Source organism: Mobula hypostoma, chromosome 3, assembly GCF_963921235.1.
Source record: "Mobula hypostoma chromosome 3, sMobHyp1.1, whole genome shotgun sequence".
Taxonomy (NCBI): domain Eukaryota; kingdom Metazoa; phylum Chordata; class Chondrichthyes; order Myliobatiformes; family Myliobatidae; genus Mobula; species Mobula hypostoma.
In genome coordinates this window covers 162,725,226-162,750,973 of record NC_086099.1, presented here as the reverse complement: position 1 = coordinate 162,750,973, position 25,748 = coordinate 162,725,226, and the positions used below count along the sequence as shown (strand labels likewise).

At 40.9% G+C, this 25,748-nt stretch overlaps 1 protein-coding gene across 2 annotated transcripts in view; it reads left to right on the top strand.

Annotated features, from left to right (window-relative positions):
* Window positions 1–25,748, top strand: part of cntnap2a (contactin associated protein 2a) — a 1,898,214-nt gene that overhangs the window by 306,864 nt on the left and 1,565,602 nt on the right. The window lies entirely within an intron of this gene.

The window sequence follows — 25,748 nt, the reverse complement described above, 5'->3', positions numbered from 1 at the left end:
GAAACATAATAACCGAGATCAGATGGTTGCAGTTGTAATGATTATGTATTAAAGGACAAAGAAATAAGTTCTACATTAACAAGAGTACAGTGAAACAATGGCTGTACTACAGTGGTGCTGGTGAGGATCCTGGGAAGGAATTAAGTGAGTTGTGGAGGTTGGGGTGGGGGGGGGGGCGGGGGTCTAGGAGACCGCAGGCTGTGGAGGGAAGATTTCTCAAGGTTAATCAGTCACAAAGTCTTTGGGTAAGCCCATTGTATCAATCTTGTATCAATTAATTAATTTCCTTCTCCCTTCAATTTATTCTTTATCCCCTTGCTGAGTGTATTACTGTTCACATCCATGGCACCTCTGATGCCCTCCGTCACTTCGACAATTCCCAGGTCCTACTTGCAGCTGGCTCATTTTCACACAAAATTCCCTCTATCCACGATGGGATGATCTGGAGTCTCGACATTTTGAGCAGCCAGCCTTGCTCTGTCACAACCTTCCTTCATTTCTCTGCATTGCTTACTGCTTTGCACAACTTATTTAGCTTTGCTCACTTCAATCCAATCAAAGGTGACTCCTTTGGGCACTGCATGGTTCCTAGCTATGTTTGTCTGTGGGATCTGTGGAACAGACCTTGTTTTTCAGTCATGGTTGCATCCCTCGGCTTGCTTCTTCCTCCTCTCTATGGATGACTGATATGATGCCACTCCATGCTCCCATTTGGAACTCTTAGGTTGATAAGTAGGACTTGGTAAGCTTTTGGAGAGACATAATCCAATCAGGGATAGTCTGCGTGGCTTTTTCAAGGGCAGATCATGACTTACAAATCTGATTGAATTCTTTGAGGATGTAACAAAACATATTGATGAAGGTAGAGCAGTGGATGTAGTGTATATGGATTTCAGTAAGGCATTTGATAAAGTTCTCCATGCGAGCCTCATTCAGAAAGTAATGAGACATGGGATCCAAGGAAACTTTGCTTTGTGGATCCAGAATTGACTTGCCCACAGAAGACAAAGAGTGGTTGTAGATGGTTCATATTCTTATGGAGGACAGTGAACAGTGGTGTTCCACAGGGATCTGATCTGGGATTCCTCCTCATTGTGATTTTTATAAATGACCTGCGTGAGGAAGTAGAAGGGTGGGTTAGGAAGTTTGCTGATGACACAAAAGTTGGGGGTGTTGATGGATGGTCTGGAGGGTTGTTAGAGCTTACAGTGCAACATTGATAGGACGCAGAATTGGGCTGAGAAGTGGCAGATGGAGTTCAACGCAGATATGTGTGAAGTGGTTCATTTCAGTAGATCAAATTTGAAGACAGAATATAATATTAATGGTAAGACTCTTGGCCGTGTGGAGGATCAGTGAGACATTGGGGTACATGTCCATAGGACACTTAAAACAGCTGCGCAGGTTGACACTGTTGTTAAGCAAGTGTATGGTGTGTTGGCATTCATCAAACATGGGATTGAGTTCAAGAGCCATGAGGTAATGCTACAGCTATATAGGATCCCACCTGGAGTACTGTGTTCAGTTCTGGTCACCGCACTACAGGAAGAATATGGATACTCTACAGAGAGTGCAGAGAAGATTTACAATGATGTTGCCTGGATTGGAGAACATGCCTTATGAGAATAGGTTGAGTGAACTTGACCTGTGCTCCTTGGAGCAATGGAAGATGAGAGGTGACCTGACAGAGGTGTATAAGTTGATGAGAGGCATTGATTGTGTCAATAGCCAAAGGTTCTTTCCTGGGGCTGAAATGGCTAACAGAGGGAGCATAGTTTTAAGGTGCTTGGAAGTAGGTAGAAGGGGGATGTCAGAGATGAGTTTTTCACACAGCGAGTGGTGGGTGCGTGGAATGCATTGCCAGTGATTGTGGTAGAGGTGGATACAATAGGGTCTTTTAAGAGTCTCTTAGATAGGTACATGGAGCTTAGAAAAATAGAGGCCTATTCGGTAGGGAAATTATAGGCAGTTTCTAGAATAGGTTACATGGTCGGCACAATATTGTGGGCTGAAGGGCCTGTAATGTGCTGTAGATTTCTATGTTCTAACAGCAACTCAAATTTTGCTAGGGTTTACTGAAACCCTTGAAACCTTATATAGAACTTAATATTTTGGGTAACTACTGTTTTAAATGGTCATTTTCCCCACAGATGTGGCAATTCTGTCTCAATTTGCATCATTTTCCTTCTCTGACCCCAAGTAACATCAATTTCTCTCTTCACCGAAGCAGCTTAACATGCTGACTCCTTCCAGTATTTCCATCTTTTGTTGTTGTTTTGGATTTCCAGTGCCTGCAGGTTTTTGCTTCCATTCGAGTAAATGAGTTGACTAGTAAATTTTGTTTTGTTAAGACACTAGAATTCAGAGGATGACATATTTCAATTCCAATTCCATTCTTTTTTTTTCCATTGCATGAATCACTCATCCAATGCTTCTCTAAGAAGCCCCTTGGTACCTCACTGGATGCTGAAATATGAAACCTAATCAAATTTTGTGTGAAATTTCAAAGTCTATCTCCTTTATAGTGTAGACACTGGATCCCTTTAACACCTGTGCATTTTTAGTTAAGTATATCTTACTAACAGGGTTGACTGGAAAATACAGAATTCATAGATAAAGAGAGACTGGGTCAACAACCAGGAGATCTGGCGTGAAGTTTAATTTGTAAATGAATCAAAAATGACATGGAAGAAAAATATCTTCCCACAGTGCGTGGTTAGGATTTGGAATGCAGTGGCAGGCTGGCAGGGGAAGTAGATCAATTGTAGCATTCACAGGAGAGCTAGATGAGTTTCTGAAAGGTAACAAACTGCAAGGCTGTTGTGAGTGGCAGGGGAATGCTTTAGCATAATGTTGACAAAGACACTTCTGGCAAATGGCCTATTTTCTATGTTGTAACAATACTGTGATTCCACACACAAATCAAGGTTATCCTTTTTCATCAGAGACGAAGATACCAAAGCCTGAAAACACATATCACGAAGCTCAAGGGCAGTTTCAGTCCCACTGTTTTAAGACTATTGAATGGCTTCTCGGTACAATAAGATTGATTCTTGACTTTGTTATGGCCTTGCACCTTATTGTCTTCCTGCACTGTGCTTTCTCTGTAGTTGTTACACTTTATTCTGCATTCTGTTATTGTTTTTCCTTGCACTACCTCAATACACTGTATCGTGACTTGATCTATATGAACAGTATGCAAGGTAAACTTTTCGATACATGTGACAATAATAAACCAATTTTAATGCATTTGCATCTGCTGGAATTCTGAGTTGCCTTAATGTGCTGGTCATTTATGTTAAGCATTTAATTTAAATAACAGTGATATTTCATAATTTTAACAGGTTTATAAACATATGTGAACATTATGAATTAGAATGAAAAATGTATAAATGTGTAAATAAGATTGTGGCTAATCTAATTATTACCCCAACTCTGCAGTCTGGTCTACCCTCAGTAATATTCCATCCCTTCACTTATCAAGATCATCGCTTTGCCTACGTCAATCTTAAAAATATTAAAACATTTTACATCTAGCACATTTTAAGAAAGAGTCTTCCAAATATTCAAGGATCCTGAGAGGTAAAGAAAATTACTTTGCATCCATAGCAAATGAGTGACCCTTTAATTTTAAACAGTGTTCCTCCACCCCAGTTCTAAATTCTCCCACAAGAGTCTTCTGTTTTATGTTTTGCAATCAAGTCGCCTTTCACTCCTTTCAATTCCAGTTGATATGAGGCTAGCCCATCAACTTTTTTCACAAGACTCCTTATCTCTTCCAGGCATTGGCTGAACAATGAAAACAGAATACCTATGCTGGTAAAATTTAGCAGGTCGGTGAGCATTTGTGGAAGGAGAAATAGAATTCCCATCCATGTTAAAGACACTTCAGCAGATCTGGGCAAGCAAGAGAATGAGTTATTTTAATTTGCATAGAAGGTGCAAAGGAAGAGTGAGAATAAAAGATTTCTCAGATTTGCCAGAATTTTCTGTTTTCGTCTTAGATTTCCAGCATCTGTTGATTATTGATTTTCATTACTCGATCAAAAATCTGAACTGGTTTCCAGTGCTTTAGCATCCTTCCATAAATGAGTTCAGTGCTCGCCATTGCCCTGCATAACTGAAAGATAATTTCCTTGCATTTGTACTCAATTCCCCTTGCAATAAACACAAATATTCTGCCAGATGACCCTTGCTGTGCCCATACACTAGTCTTTTGGGAATCATATACGAAGATACATCACTGAGTTTTGTAATCTTACAACTTAGATCATGTTTCCTTGTTATTTTTTGTGCAAAATTTTCACTTTTCCTGTTAAGATTAAAGATTCAAGATTATTTAATGTAATTCCCAGTTCACAAGTGTACAGGAAAACAAAACAATTGTTACTCCAGATTTGATGCAGCACAAAAAAAAGATAAAGAACACAATAATAATAAAAAAACAAAGATAATAAATATAAATACATAAAATAGCTTTTATACATAGATTGATTATCTGTCCATAAAACGATGCTAGAAATAGGAGTGGCTGTTTATAAGATGACGGACAGGAAATGATTAAAATTGTAGTGGTCGGGGGTGTGGGATGGTGGGTTAGTGGGTCGAGGTGTTGATTGGCTTTACTGCTTGGGGAAAGCAAGTGGTTCTCAGTCTGGTGATCCTGGAGTGGATGGGAGTAGATCAAACGGTCCATGTGCAGGGCAGCCTGTATCCTTTATGATGTGACTAGCCCTTTTCCGGCACCTTTCTGTGAATATATATCCATGATGGTGGGTAGGCTGGTGCCAGTGATGCATTAGGCAGTTTTAATAACTTTTGTTGGGCCTTCCTACCTGCCGCAGTGCAGTTTCTGTACCACGCAGAGATGCTACTACTGAACATCTGTAGGAAATGAGTACAGATGTACCCCATCTAGCTCTCTTCAGCATCCTCAGAATGTAGAGGCATTAGTGAGCTTTTCACATTGTGTAGAACGTGTTCTGCAACTATGAGAGGCTGTGTGAGATGTGCACTCCCAGGAGTTTGAAGCTGCTCACAGTTGCTGTGCACATCAATGTAAAGAGGCGTGTGTGTGGTGCAAGTTTTCCTGAAGTCAATAACTATCTCTTTTGTTTGTTGACATTAAGGAAGACGATATTCACCTGGCATCAGGCTTCAAGCTCTTCCACCTTGTCTCTGTCTCACCTTTATTGGTGTTGAGCCATTCCACTGTCATGTCATTGATGAACTTGGCAATCTGAGTACTTGGGTGTGTGGTCGTGCACTCAAATTCCATCTGCTGGATCTTCACAAGCATTTAATCCATCTTTGAAACATCCCTATGTACTCCTCACAGGTTATTTTCCTACCTATTTCTTGTTTCATTAGCAAAAAATAGCAACCACACCTTTGATGTTTTCATTCAAGTCATTTATTCTCTATTGCAAAATGTTGAGGCAGGGATCCCCGTGCCACACAACCCAATTCATCTTGCCAAACATGAAAAGATTCATTATGCGCATTCTCTGCTGCCTGTTAGTCAATCAGTCTTCTATTTGTCCTCGTATATTACCTCCTGCTTCTGTTGAAAGTTATTCATCTCTAGGTTTTCTGTTTTTCTTTATTTTATGGAAATTGATGATGGCAAACAAAGGAATTACATATGTAAATATATAATTAAAATAGAGAAAAGTATATGAATGCAATAAATAGAATCAATTTGTAAATTCTAATAATGAGATGGGCGACCAGTCACTTGTTCCGTACTTCCCTTAAAGTTTTCTTTTTGGTCTCTTCATTAAGCTAAATGACTCCTGGGAGAAAATAATGATGTAATTTGTGATAACTTCAAGCTGAGACTTGTAAACTCACATGAAACAGCAAAGATGGTTTTTACTCCATGGTATCAAGAAACCTGAGGCTCCTTCCTTAAGGTTATGGTCAATGCAGGAGTAAACCTTGCAACTTTCACTTCGGTATTTGTCGCATAAAATGGACAAATAATGAGCCTGATTTCACTGTCACCGTTGGCTCGTGGAGAGCTGCTGTGAGCACAATGGGCTGAATGGTCTCCTATTGTGTTGCAACTGTTCTCTGATTCTGTGACTGAACAGGACTTGGACCACTCCAAGCACTGTGTTTGCCTTTCCCAAATGTTCCCAAATGTTGTAGATGGGTCATATTCTGCATGGAGGTCGGTGACCAGTGGTATGCCTCAGGGATCTGTTCTGGGACCCCTACTCTTTGTGATTTTTATAAATGAGCTGGATGAGGAAGTGGAGGGATGGGCTAGTAAATTTGCTGATGACACAAAGGTTGGGGGTGTTGTGGATAGTGTGGAGGGCTGTCAGAGGTTACAATGGGACGTTGATTGGATGCAAAACTGGGCTGAGAAGCGGCAGATGGAGTTCAACCCAGATAAGTGTGAGGTGGTTCATTTTGGTAGGTCAAATATGATGGCAGAATATAGCATTAATGTTAAGACTCTTGGCAGTGTGGAGGATCAGAGAGATCTGGGGGTCTGAGTCCATAGGACACTCAAAGCTGCTATGCAGATTGACTCTGTGGTTAAGAAGGCATACAGTGCATTGGACTTCATCAACCGTGGGATTGAGTTTAAGAGCCAAGAGGTAATGTTGCAGCTATATAAGACCCTGGTCAGAACCCATTTAGAGTACTGTGCTCAATTTTCGTCGCCTCACTACAGGAAGGATGTGGAAACCATAGGAAGGGTGCAGAGGAGATTTACAAGGATGTTGCCTGGATTGGGCAGCATGCCTTATGAGAATAGGTTGAGTGAACTTGGCCTTTTCTCTTTGGAGTGACGGAGGTTGAAAGGTGACCTGATAGAGGTGTACAAGATAATGAGAGGCATTGATCGTCTTGATAGTCAGAGTCTTTTCCCCAGGGCTGAAATGGCTAGCACGAGAGGGCATAATTTTAAGGTGCTTGGAAGTAGGTACAGAGGAGATGTCAGGGGTAAGTTTTTTATGAAGAGAGTGGTGAGTACATGGAATGGGCTGCCGGCAGCAGTGGTGGTGGAGGCAGAAATGATAGTCTTTTAAGAGATTCCTGGATAGGTACATGGAGCTTAGAAAGATAGAGGGCTATGGGTAAAGCCTAGGTAGTTCTAAGGTAAGGATATGTTTGGCACAGCTTTGTGGGCTGAAGGGCCTGTATTGTGCTGTATGTTTTCTATGTTTCACATTCAAGCTTCCCTTTTTGTGTATGTGAACCTCCTGACGGCATCCTATAAACTTTGATGATTAGATACACTTGGAAAGCAGTGAAAAAAAAATTAGTAATTACAATATCTTAAATGAGTTCACAAAAATCACATTGAACATATGTAAACAAATCAAACCAATTAATACTATGTGTTTTACCTTTTAAATCAAGCTAAATGACTCTTCAAAGTAATGGATAAATTGGTTTATTATTGTCACATACATAGAGGTACAGTGGAAAAATTTTTTTGCAAGCCATCCACACAGATCATTTTGTCACATCAAGACATCGTCGAGGTGGTGCAAGGGAAAAGTAATAACAGAAAGCAGCGTAGAGTATTATAACTATAGAGAAAGTGCAGTGCGGGCAGACAATAAGCTTAATAAGGCCATGACAAAGCTTGAAGCTCTAACTGCAGCTGACATTAAGGTGAGAGGCTGGATACAGAGCATAACAATAAATTATGAACATTTCTGCACTTAGTTGTGACATGAACATTCTGGTATGCTCTCTATTGCTGCCCTGATGTGCAAAAGTATGGAATAGTCTATGACTTGCAGGGTGATTTCTATGTGGCTACCGGTTGGCCATCTAGGCAATCTGACCTGTTTCATTTACAAGAATTGCTTCATCATATAACTACAATCACATATCTGGTACTTCAACTTCCCTCTGTCGATATTTTTATCTGAACTCAATGCATATGGGTAAAGCCTAAGCTCTGGAGGTCATGCTTTTTCCCAAAGGCATCACTGATAGCTGATGAGACTTGATATATAGTCGATTGCAGCTGTCATCTTACACCACTCTCTACCACGTTCTGAGAAATTGTTATGATTGACACCAAGACCTGCAATTTCAAAGGGCATGCCAGACTCGCTGTTTGTAATCTTCATTCCCGTCAGTGAAAAATTACCAATACAACCTCCCAACAACTCTTAAAACTAACAAAAAGATAGAACTAGATGAAATATGAACTCCTCAGCAATTGTCCAAGGTATTTGATAGTCCAAACGAGTTGACTATGTTTTGTGCTGATATGCAATGTTAATTGGTGTCCACAGTCAAGAGCCAAAGCCAGATGAGATGAAAAGGCAGTGAGTGGGAAGATCTTGGATTATGAGATGATGTAAGGTGTCTCAACTTAACTGCTTACAGCTCAAAATATTACTATAAACCCAAAGTTGCTGTCTCTTCAGGATTCTTCCAAAGTCATTGTATTCATGGAATTACATCTTAGAAGAAAAATTTGTTGCTTTCCATTCTGCTGTTTTCTCCCAGACTTTTGAGTAAGACTACTCTATTTATCCCTGGTTTACTCTACAAGTCAATCCATGAAACATATCTTGTCAATGATGGATGTTGAATTACATCAGGGAGGAGGTTGATTCCTCTTCCCTCTGTTCCCTGTGTTTTTGGATGGTGGGAGGGTTCCGTTGTTGCTTTAATCAGGTTTGCCAATTCTAATGCAGAGAGGACCACGGTTCAAATCAGGTAGCTGTTCTGTCCTTCAGCTAATGCATTATCCACTGCACAGATGGAATGTATTGGCTTCATTTTAGTTGCTTTGGAACTACTCTGAGTTCAAGTTCAGAATTTGTATGAATTTATTTGTTGTCATTCTGCTCAGACTAGAGGTATGGTATTGTCCCATATAAATTCAGCACTGTATTGGGTGGATTGGAATCTTCTTATAAGTGACGTAACTGGTCACAGGGGAAAATGTATGTCACATAAACTATTGCTCATTAACATTGTATGAGTAAACCCAGCAAAACTTAGGTCACACTGTAGGAAAGATAAAGTGGAGGTCTTAATGATTTCTTCTTACCTTGAAGAATGCATATATTTTCATATTAACTACCACAAATTTTAATCAGTGGTGATCACACTGTAGAAGTTCAGGGCTTCAGTAAAAAGAGAATAAAGGAGCTTCCCTATTATTTTATAATAATAACAACATGCACACTGGGTATCAGTGAACAGTTGTTGGTGCACAGAAAGGCAATGTCAGTGGGCTTGGCAGCTGCTTTTAACAATCCTCAATCACCCTGTCTTTTCTGTCCACAACTATAGTAACCTTCTTTTGTTACGAAAGTATCAACACACATTGAATGAGTGGAAATTTTATTCTTGTCAGCGGATTTTTCATCATCGTTTAGCATACTGAGAGTGAAGCATTTTACCTAAAGTTTAAGAAATGGCTGAGAGAATTGGAATCATGAGCTGTTTATGTGTGAGTGTACACATTGTCTGTGTAATGGATCAAAGACCATTTTGAACTCCCTGCTTCTGATAGGAATTCGGTCAGGTTAATAGTTTTTTTATTTTCAAAACAGCATCCCCCCAACTGCCACTTGGAGGTGATTGATATTGTTAGGGTGCATCCTGGCGTTAGGGTATATAGCAAATAATAATTTCGCTAGCAACCAAGCTTCATATGTGAAGGTGCATTGTAGATTGAACTTAAAATGCAACCCTGAGCAATAGTTTTCTTGGAGCTGTGGACCGGAGTTGACTACAAACCAGACAATGTGGATTAGCATTCAGTTTGGGTGTCTGCAGTGTGAGTGTGAAGAAGGTCAGCGGGTGGTGCAGTGAAATCAGCGCCAGGCTCAAGAACGGAGGTTCCTGAGTTCGATCCAGTGACAGACCGCTCCTGAGCGTGCTCTCCATCCATGCCGGGTTGATGTCAAGCTTGCAACTCGACTTCGTTAAAAAAACACTGCCACCTCCAGTTTAAATTCCCACGTAGAATATTGTGGAGGATCAAATACCCATACCAAGGAGATGTGTGAAAACCATTTGTAATTTAAAGGAAGCATTGTAGATACTTTTAATTATAGAATTGTCCTGCTATTACCTTTGATCTTTAGCATGTAAAAATGTCATGTAATATTGGGTTGGGAGGCCTCTTCCTCCAAGAGGGTCTCAATATGATGCCTACTGCTTGTTTCTGTTGAATAAAACACTTGCTAGCTTCAGTTTCTTTCTGGTGACTTTGTTCACATTATAACAGTATGTTAAGAGGCCACATCAGTATCAGTGGCCCAACTATTGACATTGTTAGCCTTATTAATCTGAATAATGGATGTTTGACTAATTATTATTTTCAGACTTTGCCCACTTAAACTTAGAAATTGTAATGCACACTAGTGGGTGTGGAAGTGTGCAGCAATAACCATTCATTGAAGACCATGTTCTCTGACAGGAAACTGTCCAGGTGTTTCACATTTTCAGCATTTGGAAAGTGTCACCTGATACTACTTTCCATGGCAGGGTCTGGAAGAATTCCATTATATTTAGGACTGGGGTAATTGGCATGCATCAAAGCACTACAGATTAGAAGGTAATAAAATGGATTAAGAATGGTGCTTGTGCATTTGTTGGAATGGGTGGTTGTTAAGAATTGGATCCAGCATTTGTCATTTTGGGCAGTGGAGGGGGAGAAATCAGGACCATTAAGATCAATGTAGTTGAGTCAACAGATGAAGGACTGGTACTTGGCAGCAGGGATAATTGGGGACCAGTGGGCTGGAGTAAGGGTCTCTACTTTCTTAGCAGTTAGCGAAGATTCAGCATGTCATCTAAAACTTTGACTAACTTCTGTAGATGTACAGTGGAGAGTATATTGACTGGCTGAATCATAGCCTGTTATGGAAAACACCAACACCCTTGAACAGAAAGCTGCAAGAAGTAATGGATACAGCCAAGTCCATCCTGGGTAAGACCCTCTCCATCAGTGAGCACATCTATATGTAACGCTGTCACTTGAAATAAGTACCCAGCACCAAGGATCTTCACCATCCAGACCATGTTGTCTTCTCACTGCTGCCATCAGGAAGAAGGTACATGAGCCTCGGGTGCAGAAACAGTTACTACCCTTCAACCATCAGGCTCTTGAACCAGAAGGGAGAATTTCACTCAACTTCACTCACCATATCAGTGAACTGTTTCCACAACCTATGACTCACTTTCAAGGACTCTTCATCTGATGTTCCCTATTTATTGTTTATTTATTACTATTATTATTTTTCTTTTTATATTTTCACAATGTGTTGTCTTTTGTACATTGTTTGTCCATCCTGTTAGTTGTAGTCTTTCATTGATTCTATTGTTCTTCTTGTATTTATTATGAACGCCTGCACAAAATGAACCTCAGGGTTGTATATGGTGACATATAGGTACTTTGATAATGAATTAACTTTGAACTTTGAATTTTTTTAGCTGTCTTTGAAGTAGCTAATGCAATCTAGGGTCTTAATGACAGAGGTGAATTACTGATTTGGTTGACATGTGACCCAGTTTGCCAGAGCTCAGGACCATAAATAACCAATGATATGTTCTCCCAAAATAACATGGTCTAGATTCCCCTCAGTCAGAACACAATTGCATCAGGGGACAAGCACTCAAGTTCAGAGCTGTCTCAGTGTATTTTCTCTGTGATAAGAAATGAATAAGAAATATTGATATCATGCTTTGCTTTAAGAGGAACAGTTCCCGGTTGTACAACACAAACTTCCAGGCAACTAATGTAAACCACAGAGTCAGAATCGTCGGAATCAGGTTTAACATAATTTCGTATGTCATGAAATTTGTTTTGTAGCAGCAGTATATTTCAATACATAATAAAAAAACCTATAAATTACAGTAAAAAAAATAGATTTTTAAAATAAGTAGTGCAAAACGACAGTTTTAAAAAAGAAAACAAATATTGAACTATCTAATGGTGGAGAGGTAGGTAGAAGCTTTTCCTAAAGTGTTACATTAAGTGTGGGTGTTCGGTATGCTGCAATAATCAGCATGATCAAGACTTTGGTAGTGTTGAACAGGCAGTCTTTCTGGGTGATAATATATTTTTAATTTACATAATTTAAGTATTAACTGTTTCATAATAAACTTTCCAGTAAGTTTAAAGTTAGTACCAGAATTGGAGCAGAGTCGTTTAAAAAGATCATGGGAGCCTGGGCTTTTGTAATTTTAATTTCATTTAATTGTGTCAAGGTTCCAAACTTAAAGTTTAAAAGGTTAACTGGAAATTCTTGCATGGTCTGTATTTGATTGCTCAAGAGGCTTGATAACATCCCTGTTACTGGGTATAAGGAATCATATTGGACTCAAGTCTCACTGCAGCTGTCACTGAAAGATTGTAGCATCACGCAGCAAGTAGCAACAGATCTTTCTTGGAGCATTCTCTGATATCAGCAAAGAGTTCTTGGTTGTCACTGCTGACTGCATATTCTGAACCATTTTTATATTATGCTCAGACAAGAAAGATTTAGACCTCACCTGTGCTGTTTAAATTAGGGTTAGGTTTTAAATCTCCCTAATTGCCACTAGCTAGCATGCAAATTCATTACAATTTGAATCTTTTTTTTGTTTTGAAAGATGAGTGAAAGCACTTTTCCAGATATCTTTGATTTTTAACAAACTGCAACACCCATATAAAGCATGGAGTGTGTGGAGTCTCTGTTCTGCTGAATGGTCTTTGATATTCCACCTTGTACATCACAATGAAGAATCGACCTTGTGTGACCACCTGCCATGTAGAGATCAAGGAATGGGCGTGTTAGAGAGAAGAATATTTGGGGTTAACATTTTTAAATCAGTTGACCTCACTAGATCCATACAGGGCAAATGGAATTATTTTAATGAGATTATGTGTGTTTCACCTCTGACCACAAATTCTGTGACAATATCTTGCATAATTTTGGCTTTCAGATTTTATGAATGACACTTGATGTATTTCGGTGTCTTATCCATTATGATGCCAATTACGTAATATAATTGTATTGACTTCAGTGCCAGTTAGTTGCAGATTTAATGATAGTGTAGTAACTAAAATACGGCTTTTGTTCTTTAATTAATAGACTTGCTTTTTATTTCATACAATTGTGTTAAACCCATTTGTGTCTGAGCTGCATTTTGCAGACATCCCACCTCTCCCGGAAGTTCCAGGAGTCTCCCGCATAACAATAGTGGCTCTCTGATGCCTTCAAATTATATACAATATCACGGAAATCAATTTTTTTGAGAGAGAGCGAACGAGTGAGAGCAAGCAAGCGAGAGAAAGCAAGCGAGAGCGCGAGAGAGTGCGCGAGTTACCACGAGAGAGAGAGCGAGAGCATGCCATGGCAGAGTGTTCAAAAAAAGAAGAAAATATAAAACGTATGTCACCCCAGACTATACTAAAGTGTACCCCTGTCTAATAGGGGACAAAAATAATGACAGTGTTGCTCCCTGCACTGTTTGCAACAGTGACTTTTCTATTGCCCATGGTGGGTTAAGACTGTAAAAGACATGTTGAGGTGAGTTTAACAGGTGTCATTCATTCATTAGCATAGCTAACGTTATTTAAACTAGCTGGCTGGCTGCTAAGGAACTGCTCTATTGCAGACATCCCACCTCTCCTGGAAGTCTCCCGCAAATTGATGGTGCTACCTCCCTGAAATCAGTTTTTGCAGGGTGGGACGTCTGATTTTGCTTGAATCATGTTGAATTTACATATGCTTCCTGGTTTAAACAATGAAATGTTCTATAGTTGTCAATCGGTCAGCTTTCCAACTTGAAATGGGATTTTCTTGCAGCTGTTCAGGGAGTGGCTTACAATTTGCAGCCCTGTACATAGATGAATTTAAATCCAGTTTCTTTTGATTTTTGTATTTCCCATCAAAGATTCATAGTTAGTATTTATCTACTTATTTCAAACAAATATTTTAATCATTTTAATTGACATTTGTAAAATGATTGTGGTCATAAATTGCCTGAATTCTGCTCACATTGTAATAACTTTGTTGTCCCATAATAAGATGTGGATTTTTGTTTCTGCTGTTACTTTGCATATGCTTTAGCAAGGCCTTTAACAAGGTCTTGCATGGGAGGTTGTTCAGGAAGGTTTAGTTGCTTGGCAATCAGGATGAGGTAGTAAATTGGATTAGACATTGGCTTCACAGGAGAAGCTGAGAGAGTTGGAGAATGGTTGCCTTTCTGACTAGAGGCCTGTGACTGATGGTGTGCCATAGGGATCGGTGCTCGGTCCATTGTTGCTTGTCATCTATAATCAACGATCTGGGTGGTAATGTAGTAAACTGGATCAGCAAATTTGTGGATGATATCAAGATAGGTGCAGCAGTGGACAGCGAAGAAGGCTATCGTGGCCTGCAGCGGGGAAAATAGGCTGAAAAATGGCAGATGGAATTTAATGAAGGTTAGTATGAGGTGTTGCAATCAGGGAGGACAAACCTGGATAGGATATACATGATGAGCAGGGGAGCACTGAGGATTGTGGTAGAACAGGGGGATCTGGGAATACAGATACATAATTCCTTGAAAGTAGAACCTTGGGTAGATAAGGATGAAAAGAGAGTTTTTGGCGCATTGGCCTTCAAAAATCAAAGTCATGAGTATGGTGGTTGTTCAGGGTCATCTTAGTTGGTCTGAAACGGAACAGAATTTGGTTTGATGCTAAGCATAAAGCACAGGACAATACCATAACACCTTAGCTCAACCAACAGTTTACAAAACAATAATGCAAACAGCCATGAACAGTCAATAATCAGCAGAACTGACACATGCACAAATGTCAATAACCAAACTTAAATAAATGTGAACATATGAACAGACAAAATAATTATCAAAGAACGAGGAGAAGAGGGAAGACCATTTAGCGGATGGTGTGCAGTGACAGTAAGGGTATTACACCTGAGCGAGTTTTGTTGAGAAGCTGGATAACTACAGGAAAGGAGTTTTGGAGATGATGTGTTGTCCTGGTAGTGATTGACTTGTAGTGTCCCCCTGATGGCAATTAATGAAAAGGTGACTGCTGGAGTGGGTGGAGTCAGTAATTTTTTTCAGTTCTTTTCTTCACTCTGGTGATGAACAGGGCTTTTAATATTAGTAGCTTACAGTCAATAATTTTCTGCACTGTGTGAACCACTTGCTGTAACCTATACTTGGAGAGAGAGGAGGCAGCAGGGAACCAAACAGTGATAGAGGAGTTCACAACGCTCTCAGTGATGTCTGAGTAGAAAGTCATCGGGATGCACCCTGAGATGATAAGTTTCCAAAGCTGATGTATGAAGAACAATCTCTTCTGGGCTTTGCTAGTGATGAATGTAGCATGCTTGTCCCACATCAATGTACTGTATTAGTAATGGTAGTCCCCAGGAATCCGAATAACTTGACCGCAGACACAGCCTGACCATTAATTTCCAAGGGGGTGCAGGTAGGGGGTTGTCAGTGGAAGACGATCCTCATTTCCACTGTCTTGATAACATGAAGCTGCAAGTTATTATGAACGCACCATGTTGCAAGATAATCTGCCTCTCTTGGATAGCAGATCACATTACTGGAAATGAGACCAGCTACAGTCTTGTCACCCACAAACGTCAGGACTTTAATAGATTTATCTGTAGTAGTACCGTCATGTGTATAAAGTGAAAACAGGAGGGGTGAAAGAACATAGCCCTGGGGAGAGCCTGCGCTTATAGATATTGGATCCGACAAGCTGGAGGCCAGCTGTACATACTCCTTCCTTCCTGTCAGGAAATTCATTGAACATAGAAATCTACAGCACATTACAGGCCCCTTGGCCCATAATGTCATGCTGACCATGGAACCTATACTAGAATCTGCCTAGAATTACCCTATTGCATAGCCCTTTAATTTTTCTAAGCTCCATGTACCATGCACCCACCACTCTCTGTATGAAAAACTTACCCCTGACATCCCCTCTGTATCGACTTCCAAGCACCTTAGAACTATGCCCTCTCATGTTAGTCATTTCGTCATGCTTGACTAATCTTCTGGAATTTTTTGAGAATATAACTATGAAAATGGACCCGGGAAAGCCAGTAGATGTAGTGTACCTGGACTTTCAGAAAGCCTTTGATAAGGTTTCACATAAGAGGTTAGTGTGCAAAATTAGAGCAAATGGTATTGGGGGTAGGGTACTGTTGTGGATAGAAAATTGGTTGGCAGACAGGAAGCGAAGAGTAGGGATTAATGGATCCTTTTCAGGATGGCAGGCAGTAACTAGTGGGGTACCGCAAGGCTCGGTGCTGGGACCTCAGCTATTTACAATCTACATTAATGATTTAGATGAAGCGATTAAAAGTAACATTAGCAAATTTGCAGATGACACAAAGCTGGGTGGCAGTGTGAAATGTGAGGAGGATGTTGTGAGAATGCAGGTGACCTGGACAGGTTGGGTGAGTGGGCAGGTGCATGGCAGATGCAGATTAATGTGGATAAGTGTGAGGTTATCCACTTTGGTGGCAAGAACAGGAAGGCATATTACTATCTGAATGGTGTCAAGTTAGGAAAAGGGGAAGTAGAATGAGCTCTTGGTGTCCTTGTCCATCAGTCACTGAAAGTAAGCATGCAGGTACAGCAGGCATTGAAGAAAGCTAAAGGCATGTTGGCCTTCATAACAAGGGGAGTTGAGTATTGCAGCAAAGAGGTCCTTCTGCAGTTGTACAGAGCACTGGTGAGACAACACCTGGAGTACTGTGTACAGTTTTGGTTTCCAAATTTGAGGAAGGACATTCTAGCTATTGAGGGAGTGAGTGTAGGTTCACGAGGTTAATTCCCGGGATGGAGAGACTGTCATATGTTGAAAGATTGGAGCGACTGGGGTTGTATACACTGGAATTTAGAAGGATGAGCACACAACATGTTCCCAATGTTGGGGGAGTCCAGAACCAGAGGCCACAGTTTAAGAATAAGGGGTAGACAGTTTAGAACAGAGTTGAGGAAAAACTTTTTCACACAGAGGGTTGTGGTTTTGTGGAATGCTCTGCCTCAGAAGGCAGTGGAGGCCAATTCTCTGGACTCTTTCAAAAAAGAGTTAGATAGAGCTCTTAAAGATAGCGGAGTGAAGGGATATGGGGAGAAAGCAGGAAAAGGGTACTGATTGTGGATGATCAGCCATGATCACAGTGAATGGTGGTGCTGGCTCGAAGGGCTGAATGGCCTACTCCTGCACCTATTGTCTATTGTTAGTCATTTCAGCCCTGGGAAAAAGACTCTGTCTATCCACACAAATCAATGCCTCTCATCATCTTGTACACCTCTGTCAGGTCACCTCTTATCGTCCATCACTCCAAGCAGAAAAGGCCAAGTCCACTCAGCCTATTATCATAAAGAATGCTCTGCAATCCAGGCAACATCCTTGCAAATCTTCTCTGCACACTTTCTATAGTATCCACCTCCTTCCCGTTATAATCCACTGGCCGATACTGTAGGGTACAGCTAGTCGGATTAGCTTGCTGTGGAGCAACTCCGGAACAACGATGTTGAAGGTGGAGCTAAAATTCACAACCAAAATCCTTACATAGGTATTCAGGGTGCCCAAATGTTGAAGAATGTAATGAAGGCACAAGTTAACTGCCTCCTCATCTGAGTGATTTGCTCTATAAGCAAACTGTTGTGGGTCAAGAAGAGAATCAGTAGTGGACTTAAGGAAGGCTAACATCAGACGTTCAAAAGTTTTCATTGAAGTTGCATAAGACATTGTGTGAGGCCTAATTGGGAGTATTGTGTTAAGTTTTGGTCACTTACCCACAGGAAAAATGTTAATAAGATTGAAAGAGTGCAGAGAACATTTACAGGAATGTTGCCAGGACTTGAGAACTTGTGTCAGAGGGCAAGGTTGAATAGGTTAACACTGTATTTCCCTAGAGAGGAGAATGAGGGAAGATTTGATTGGGGTATACAAAATTATGAGGGGCACAGATAGGGCAAATTCAAGCAGACTTTCTTCACTAAGACTGGAACTAGAAGTCATGGGTTAAGGGTGAAAGGTAAATTGTTTAGCAAGCAGGACAGGAAACATATTCATAAAGGGGCAGTGAGCGTGTGAAATGAGCTGCAAGCAGAATGGTTGGATGTGAGTTTCCTTACAACTTTTAAGATAAATTTGGATAGATATACGGATGAAAGGAGAATGGAGTGCTCTGGTCAGGGTGAAGGTCGATGAGATTATAGAGATTAATAGTTCGGCATAGACTAGGTGGGCTGAAGGGACCATTTCTATGCTTTAGCACCCTATGACTCTATAATTTAAACATCTTATAATGAGCTTATAACTATAGCAACACACATCAAAGTTGCTGGTGAACGCAGCAGGCCAGGCAGCATCTCTAGGAAGAGGTACAGTCGACGTTTCAGGCTGTGACCCTTCGTCAGGACTAACTGAAAGAAGAGTGAGTAAGGGATTTGAGAGGGGGAGGGGGAGGGATGGAGCCAAGAGCTGGACAGGTGATTGGCAAAAGGGGTATGAGAGGATCATGGGACAGGAGGCCCAGAGAGAAGGAAAGGGGTGGGGGGGGGGGAAACCAGAGGATGGGCAAGAGGTATAGTCAGAGGGACAGAGGGAGAAAAAGGAGAGTGAGAGAAAGAATGTGTGTGTATAAATAACGGATGGGGTACGAGGGGGAGGTGGGGCATTAGTGGAAATTAGAGAAGTCAATGTTCATGCCATCAGGTTGGAGGCTACCCAGACGGAATATAAGGTGTTGTTCCTCCAACCTGAGTGTGGCTTCATCTTTACAGTAGAGGAGGCCGTGGATAGACATGTCAGAATGGGAATGGGATGTGGAATTAAAATGTGTGGCCACTGGGAGATCCTGCTTTCTCTGGCGGACAGAGCGTAGGTGTTCAGCAAAACGATCTCCCAGTCTGCGTCGGGTCTCACCAATATATAGAAGGTCACATCGGGAGCACCAGACGCAGTATATCACCCCAGTCAACTCACAGGTGAAGTGTCGTGCTTAGTGGTGGGATCCCTTTGGAGGTGGCGGAAGTTACGGAGAATAACATGTTGGACCCGGAGGCTGGTGGGGTGGTAGGTGAGGACAAGGGGAATCCTATTCCTAGTGGGGTGGTGGGAGGATGGAGTGAGAGCAGACGTGCATGAAATGGGGGAGATGCGTTTGAGAGCAGTTGATGGTGGAGGAAGGGAAGCCCCTTTCTTTAAAAAAAGAGGACACCTCCCTCATCCTGGAATGACAAGCCTCATCCTGAGAGCAGATGTGGCGCAGATGGAGGAATTTCGAGAAGGGGATGGCATTTTTGCAAGAGACGGGGTGAGAAGAGGAATAGTCCAGATAGCTGTGAGAGTCAGTAGGCTTACAGTAGACATCAGTAGATCAGCTGTCTCCAGAGACAGAGACAGAGACAGAAAGATCTAGAAAGGGGAGGGAGGTGTCGGAAATGGACCAGGTAAACTTGAGGGCAGGGTGAAAGTTGGAGGCAAAGTTAATAAAGTCAACGAGCTGTGCATGAGTGCAGGAAGCAGCGCCAATGCAGTCGTCGATGTAGCGAAGGAAAAGTGGGGGACAGATACCAGAATAGGTACGGAACATAGATTGTTCCACAAAGCCAACAAAAAGGCAGGCATAGCTAGGACCCATGCGGGTGCCCATAGCTGCACCTTTAGTTTGGAGGAAGTGGGAGGAGCCAAAGGAGAAATTATTAAGAGTAAGGACTAATTCCACTAGACGGAGCAGAGTGGTGGTAGAGGGGAACTGATTAGGTCGGGAATCCAAAAGAAGTGGAGAGCTTTGAGACCTTCCTGATGAGGGATGGAAGTACATAGGGACTGGACATCCATGGTGAAAATAAAGCGGTGGGGGCCAGGGAACTTAAAATCATCGAAAAGTTTAAGAGCGTGAGAGGTCTCATGAACATGGGTAGGAAGGGATTGAACAAGGGGGGATAAAACCATGTTGAGGTATGCAGAAACGAGTTTGGTGGGGCAGGAGCAAGCTGAGACAATAGGTCTACCAGGACAGGCAGGTTTGTGGATCTTGGGTAGGAGGTAGAAACGGGAAGTGCGGGGTGTGGGAACTATAAGGTTGGTAGCAGTGGATGGGAGATCCCCTGAGCGGATAAAGTCGGTGATGGTGTGGGACACAATGGCCTGGTTCTCCTTAGTGGGGTCACAATCGAGGGGTAAATAAGAGGAAGTATCCGCGAGTTGTGGACGACTGCATCCGACGACTGCATTGGCGCTGCTTCCTGCACGCATGCTGAGCTCGTTGACTTTATTAACTTTGCCTCCAACTTTTACCCTGCCCTCAAGTTTACCTGGTCTATTTCCGACACCTCCCTCCCCTTTCCAGATCTTTCTGTCTCTGTCTCTGGAGACAGCTTATCTATTGATGTCTACTATAAGCCTACTGACTCTCACAGCTATCTGGACTATTCCTCTTCTCGCCCTGTCTCTTGCAAAAATGCCATCCCCTTCTCGCAATTCCTCCATCTCTGCTGAATCTGCTCTCAGGATGAGGCTTTTCATTCCAGGACGAAGGAGATGTCCTCCTCTTTTAAAGAAAGGGGCTTCCCTTCCTCCATCATCAACTCTGGTCTCAAATGCATCACCCCCATTTCACGCAGTTCTGCTCTCACTCCATCCTCCCGCCACCCCACTAGGAATAGGGTTCCCCTGGTCCTCACCTACCACCCCACCAGCCTCCTGGTCCAACATATTATTCTCCGTAACTTCTGCCACCTCCAACGGGATCCCACCGGTAAGCACATCTTTCCCTCCCCTCCCCCAGCTTTCCGCAAGGATCGTTCCCTATACGCGACTCCCTTGTACATTCATCCCCCCCATCTCTCCCCACTGATCTCCCTCCTGGCACTTATCCTTGTAAGTGGAACAAGTGCTACACATGCCCTTACACTTCCTCCCTTACCACCATTCAGGGCCCCAGACAGTCCTTCCAGGTGAGGCAACACTTCACCTGTGAGTCGGCTGGGGTGATATACTGCGTCTGGTGCTCCCGATGTGGCCTTCTATATATTGGCGAGACCCAACACAGACTGGGAGATCGTTTTGCTGAACACCTACGCTCTGTCCGCCAGAGAAAGCAGGATCTCCCAGTGGCCATACATTTTAATTCCACATCCCATTCCCATTCTGACATGTCTATCCACGGCCTGCTCTACTGTAAAGATGAAGCCACACTCAGGTTGGAGGAACAACACCTTATATTCCGTCTGGGTAGCCTCCAACTTGATGGCGTGAACATTGACTTCTCTAACTTCCGCTAATGCCCCACCTCCCCCTCGTACCCCATCCGTTATTTATGTACACACATTCTTTCTCTCACTCTCCTTTTTCTCCCTCTGTCCCTCTGACTATACCCCTTGCCCATCCTCTGGTTCCCCCCCTCCCCCTTTTCCTTCTCCCTGGGCCTCCTGTCCCATGATATTCTCATACCCCTTTTGCCAATCACCTGTCCAGCTCTTGGCTCCATCCCTCCCCCTCCTGTCCTCTCCTATCATTTTGGATCTCCTCCTCCCCCTCCCACTTTTAAATCTCTTACTAGCTCTTTCTTCAGTTAGTCCTGACGAAGGGTTTCGGCCCGAAACATCGACTGCACCTCTTCCTAGAGATGCTGACTGGCCTGCTGCGTTCACCAGCAACTTTGATGTGTGTTGCTTGAATTTCCAGCATCTGCAGAATTCCTCGTGTTTACGTTATAACTATAGCATCTCTTTTCAGAGATGGAAGTTTAGGTATTCTTCATATCCTTCCTGTACATTGAATAATGGTTGTGTTACTAAAAGTAAATTTCATAACCTGACAAAATATCACCTGTCAGTTTGTATTCTTAAAAAAATATGAATTAGGTTCTTGGAATTGCACAATTTGAAACATAATTATATATTTCAAGTCAAACTTTTCTACTAAGCTATTTCTTTGTCACTTCCAATAAGTACAAGGGTAATCCTTCAATAATTATTTTGTATTGAATTAAAAATAATGTTGATCAACAAGATCACACAAATACTGAAAGAATATTTTCTTCATATATTTCAGACAAGAAAAAGTGTTTGTTTAATTTTATAAAGAGCCCTGTGAACATTTTAATTAAAATGAAATTCAAAACAAAACTGAGTAATATTGCCTATTCTTCTGTCAAATTGCATCATAATGACAAATGTGCAAAATAGTTGTTAATGATTCAAAGACGTCAAGAAACTAATTATATATTCTCAAAGCTGTTCTCATTAGATTTGCAGTTACAATTATGAACAAGCAAAGATGTCAGCACTTTTGTTCAATGACAGTGTATTTATGGAACCAAACTTATTATTGGAATATTTCCCATCATTTTTATCAATATTACACAAATTTTCTTTACAGAATATTTAGATGTTAAATGCAGCACAATTTATTAGATCACAAGCTAGAAAATTCTGGTACTGAAGAAAAAAATTGGAAATTTAAAATAAAACAGAAAATGCAAGAAACACCCAGCTGTTTGAACTACTGAATACTTCCAGAATTTTCTATTTATTTTCTATTCTCAACCACCTAGATGCAAAAATGTGAATCAACAATGTTCAGCAGTGAGTATAACTATCGGAGGATAAATGCAATTGTTTCGGTTTAGGAAACATAAGAGATCTTATCAAAAGTAGGGTATCAGTATTAATGTAAAAATAAACAAAATGCAAGGACTAGATGTGACTATTATGAGTTAATCTGTGAAAGAATATTAGCAGTATAATATTAACCAGAGGGATATGCTTTTTCTGTGGTGAGCAGAGACTGGTAGTACTTATTAGCTAAGAAATTATAATGCCAGCAGTCTGGTTTAATTCACATCTAAGAGCGACAACAAAGGAGGTGGTTTGCATTTTGCAAACCTGTTTCAATTGTTTTGTTTTAATTTGGAAAATAAAACATGTATTTAGAATTTCATCCTGTCAGAAGATCCCAAATTCAAGTGAATCTAAGAATGAAGACCCTTTTACAATAGAGTTATCGAGTAATACAACATGGATACAAGCCCATCAGCTCATCTAGTTCATGCCACCCACAGTGCCCACCCAACTATACCCAATTTTCTGCATTCAGTAATATCCCTTGAAGCCCTTGGCCCTCCATGTACCTACCCAACTCTCTAGTTCTCTACTATTCATAGAACAAGTCCTGTGCTGATTTGACTTTCCAAACGTGTTACGTCACACTTACCTGTATTGAAATCCATTTGCCACTCAGCTCTCTTTCCTAACTGATCACTATCTCTCTGTAATATGATAACATCCTTCACTATCATCGTCTCATATTTTCATGTCATCTGTACACATTGATTAAACCCCTGTGCATTCACATCTAAATCATTTATACAAATAGAATGACAAGAGTCCTAAAAATGACCATCTCAGCTTCCATTCCGAGAAACAACCTTCAATCACCACACTCTGCTTCCTAGCTCTGAGCCAGCCTACCATGCAGGGCCTTGTCAAAGGCATTACTAAAGTCCAAATAAGCAACTGTCCTAACCCTATCAACCTTTTTGGTTGCTTCTTCAAAAAACTTTAAAAGATTAGTCAAACATATCTTCCAAGCACAAAACCAGGATGAGCTCTCCTAGCGATATGTGGTCTGTCCAAGTGCTGGTAGATCCTGCCTCTCAGAATTTGCTCCAGTAACTTGCACACCACTGCCATCAGGCTGATAACCCTGTAGTTCCCTGGTTTGTCTTTGCTATCTTAAAACAATACAATGACATTTGTATTTTTCTAGACTTTGGGAACTTCACCAGTGACTAACAAAGAAACAAAATTCTCTACAAGGATCTCTACAATTTCCTCTTTAGCCTTAATTAGATTTTGGAAACTTATGTGCTATTAGAATTACATTAATGATAACATTATTTTCCAAAAGACTGCTTACTTATTTCCGTTATGTCTTGAGCAATCATACTTTTCTCCTCGGTAAACACTGAGGAGAAATATTTGTTAAAAATCCCAGCCATCATCTTAGGCTCAAGATATAGGCACTCTAGCTCTGCTAGATCCTGCCTAACTCTCCAAAAATTAGCCCTCTCCAGTTTAGGACCAACCTGTGGACCTGACCTAACCTTTCCCATCACCATCTTAAAAACTAATGTAATTATGATCACCGGAACTAAAGTTCTCCCTGTCTGCCATTTTGGTTATTTGTCTTGCCTTGTTTCCCAATAGAATGTTCAGTACTGCACCCTCCCAAGAAGAGCCCTCTGCTACTTGTCTCAGGAAAATTCCCTGGACACATTTCACAAATTCCACTCTACCCTTTGCACTGTGGGTGGCCTCGTTTTTCCAGACAATGAGGGACATTTTCAAACAACATTTATATAGAGCAAACAATAATGGTGTTAAAACATGAAGACATGGTCAGTTTCATCTGATGTTGGATTCAAAACAAGAAACATGGTAGGAATGAAGTTTCTTTGTAACTGAGAACAAAAGCATGTTTCCAGGTAAACTGTGCAGGTTAAAGCTTAACCTCTTAAATTTGAAGAAAGAAGTGAAAGCAGTTTGTGATACATGCAGCATTAATGAACATTACTAGTCTGTGCATGCTTACCTAAAGCTGAAACTATGTTCGTATTATAATTAGTAGTTTAATAATAGTGTCCATTAAATTTGTGTGCGCAAATAAAGTGAGCTGTCAGAAGCAATGTACTTGGGTTGAATCATTGACCCAGCTTGAAAACTTTGGATACTTAGTTTGAACAACAAAGTGCTATAAAACAGCAGCAGGATAAATAATGACACAATTTGATTCTTGTCATATCAGTTCTTGAATACATGTCAGTCCCGAAGAGTTTTCTTTTACTTGTTCCAGCTGTTCAAGCAGTTGAATTTTTGTTTGCCATGTTATTGGAAAGAAGGTGTCTTCAGTCATTGTAAAATGTCATAGCTAATTCAGCGACCTTCTATGTCAGCTTATAAGTTTGCAATTATCTTTCTAAATCAAAGAGCAGCAGAGGGAATAAAGGTGAACAACACTATGAATCTTTTCCAAGATCAAGGTAGTTGATCTACCTTGATAGTTGAAGTTAAAGATATAGATCACACTAAATGGCTTTGAGGGGATGAATGACCTTCTGCTATCTTGTTATAGGTGGGTAAGCTGTATTGATAGTTCTTGAATCATTTTACATTGATTTGTTTAGAAATTTTCTTCAAATAATATAGTTATTAAAATAGCTGGAAAGACCAAATCCAGACTCCTTGAATTGTTACAAGAAATTCATTAGAAATAGTGGGAGGTAAGAATATGACAATGTTCAAAATCCAAAGTAAATTTATTATCAAAGTACATATGTGTTACCATATACAAACTTGAGATTCATTTTCTTGCAGGCATTTATTGGAAAAAAGAAATACAATAGAATATAATGAAATACTATACCTAAACAGACCAGCACTGACAAACATCCAATGTGCAAAAGAAGACAAATTGTGCAAATAAAGAGTAACACTCTGACCATGAGTTGTAAAGAGTCCTTGAAAATGAGTCTGTAGAATCAGTTCAGATCAATTCAGAATCAATCAATGGTGGGGAGGGTTTTGCTTGCAGTGGCTGTATCCACCATAGTCTGCTACCTTTTCTATTCCTGGACATATGGTATTTTCATACCAGGCCATGATGCAATCAATTGGAATACTCTCTACTGTGCATCTCTAATAGTTTGCCAAACTTCTTGGTGACATGCTGATTCTACACAAACCTCTAAGAAAATTGATAC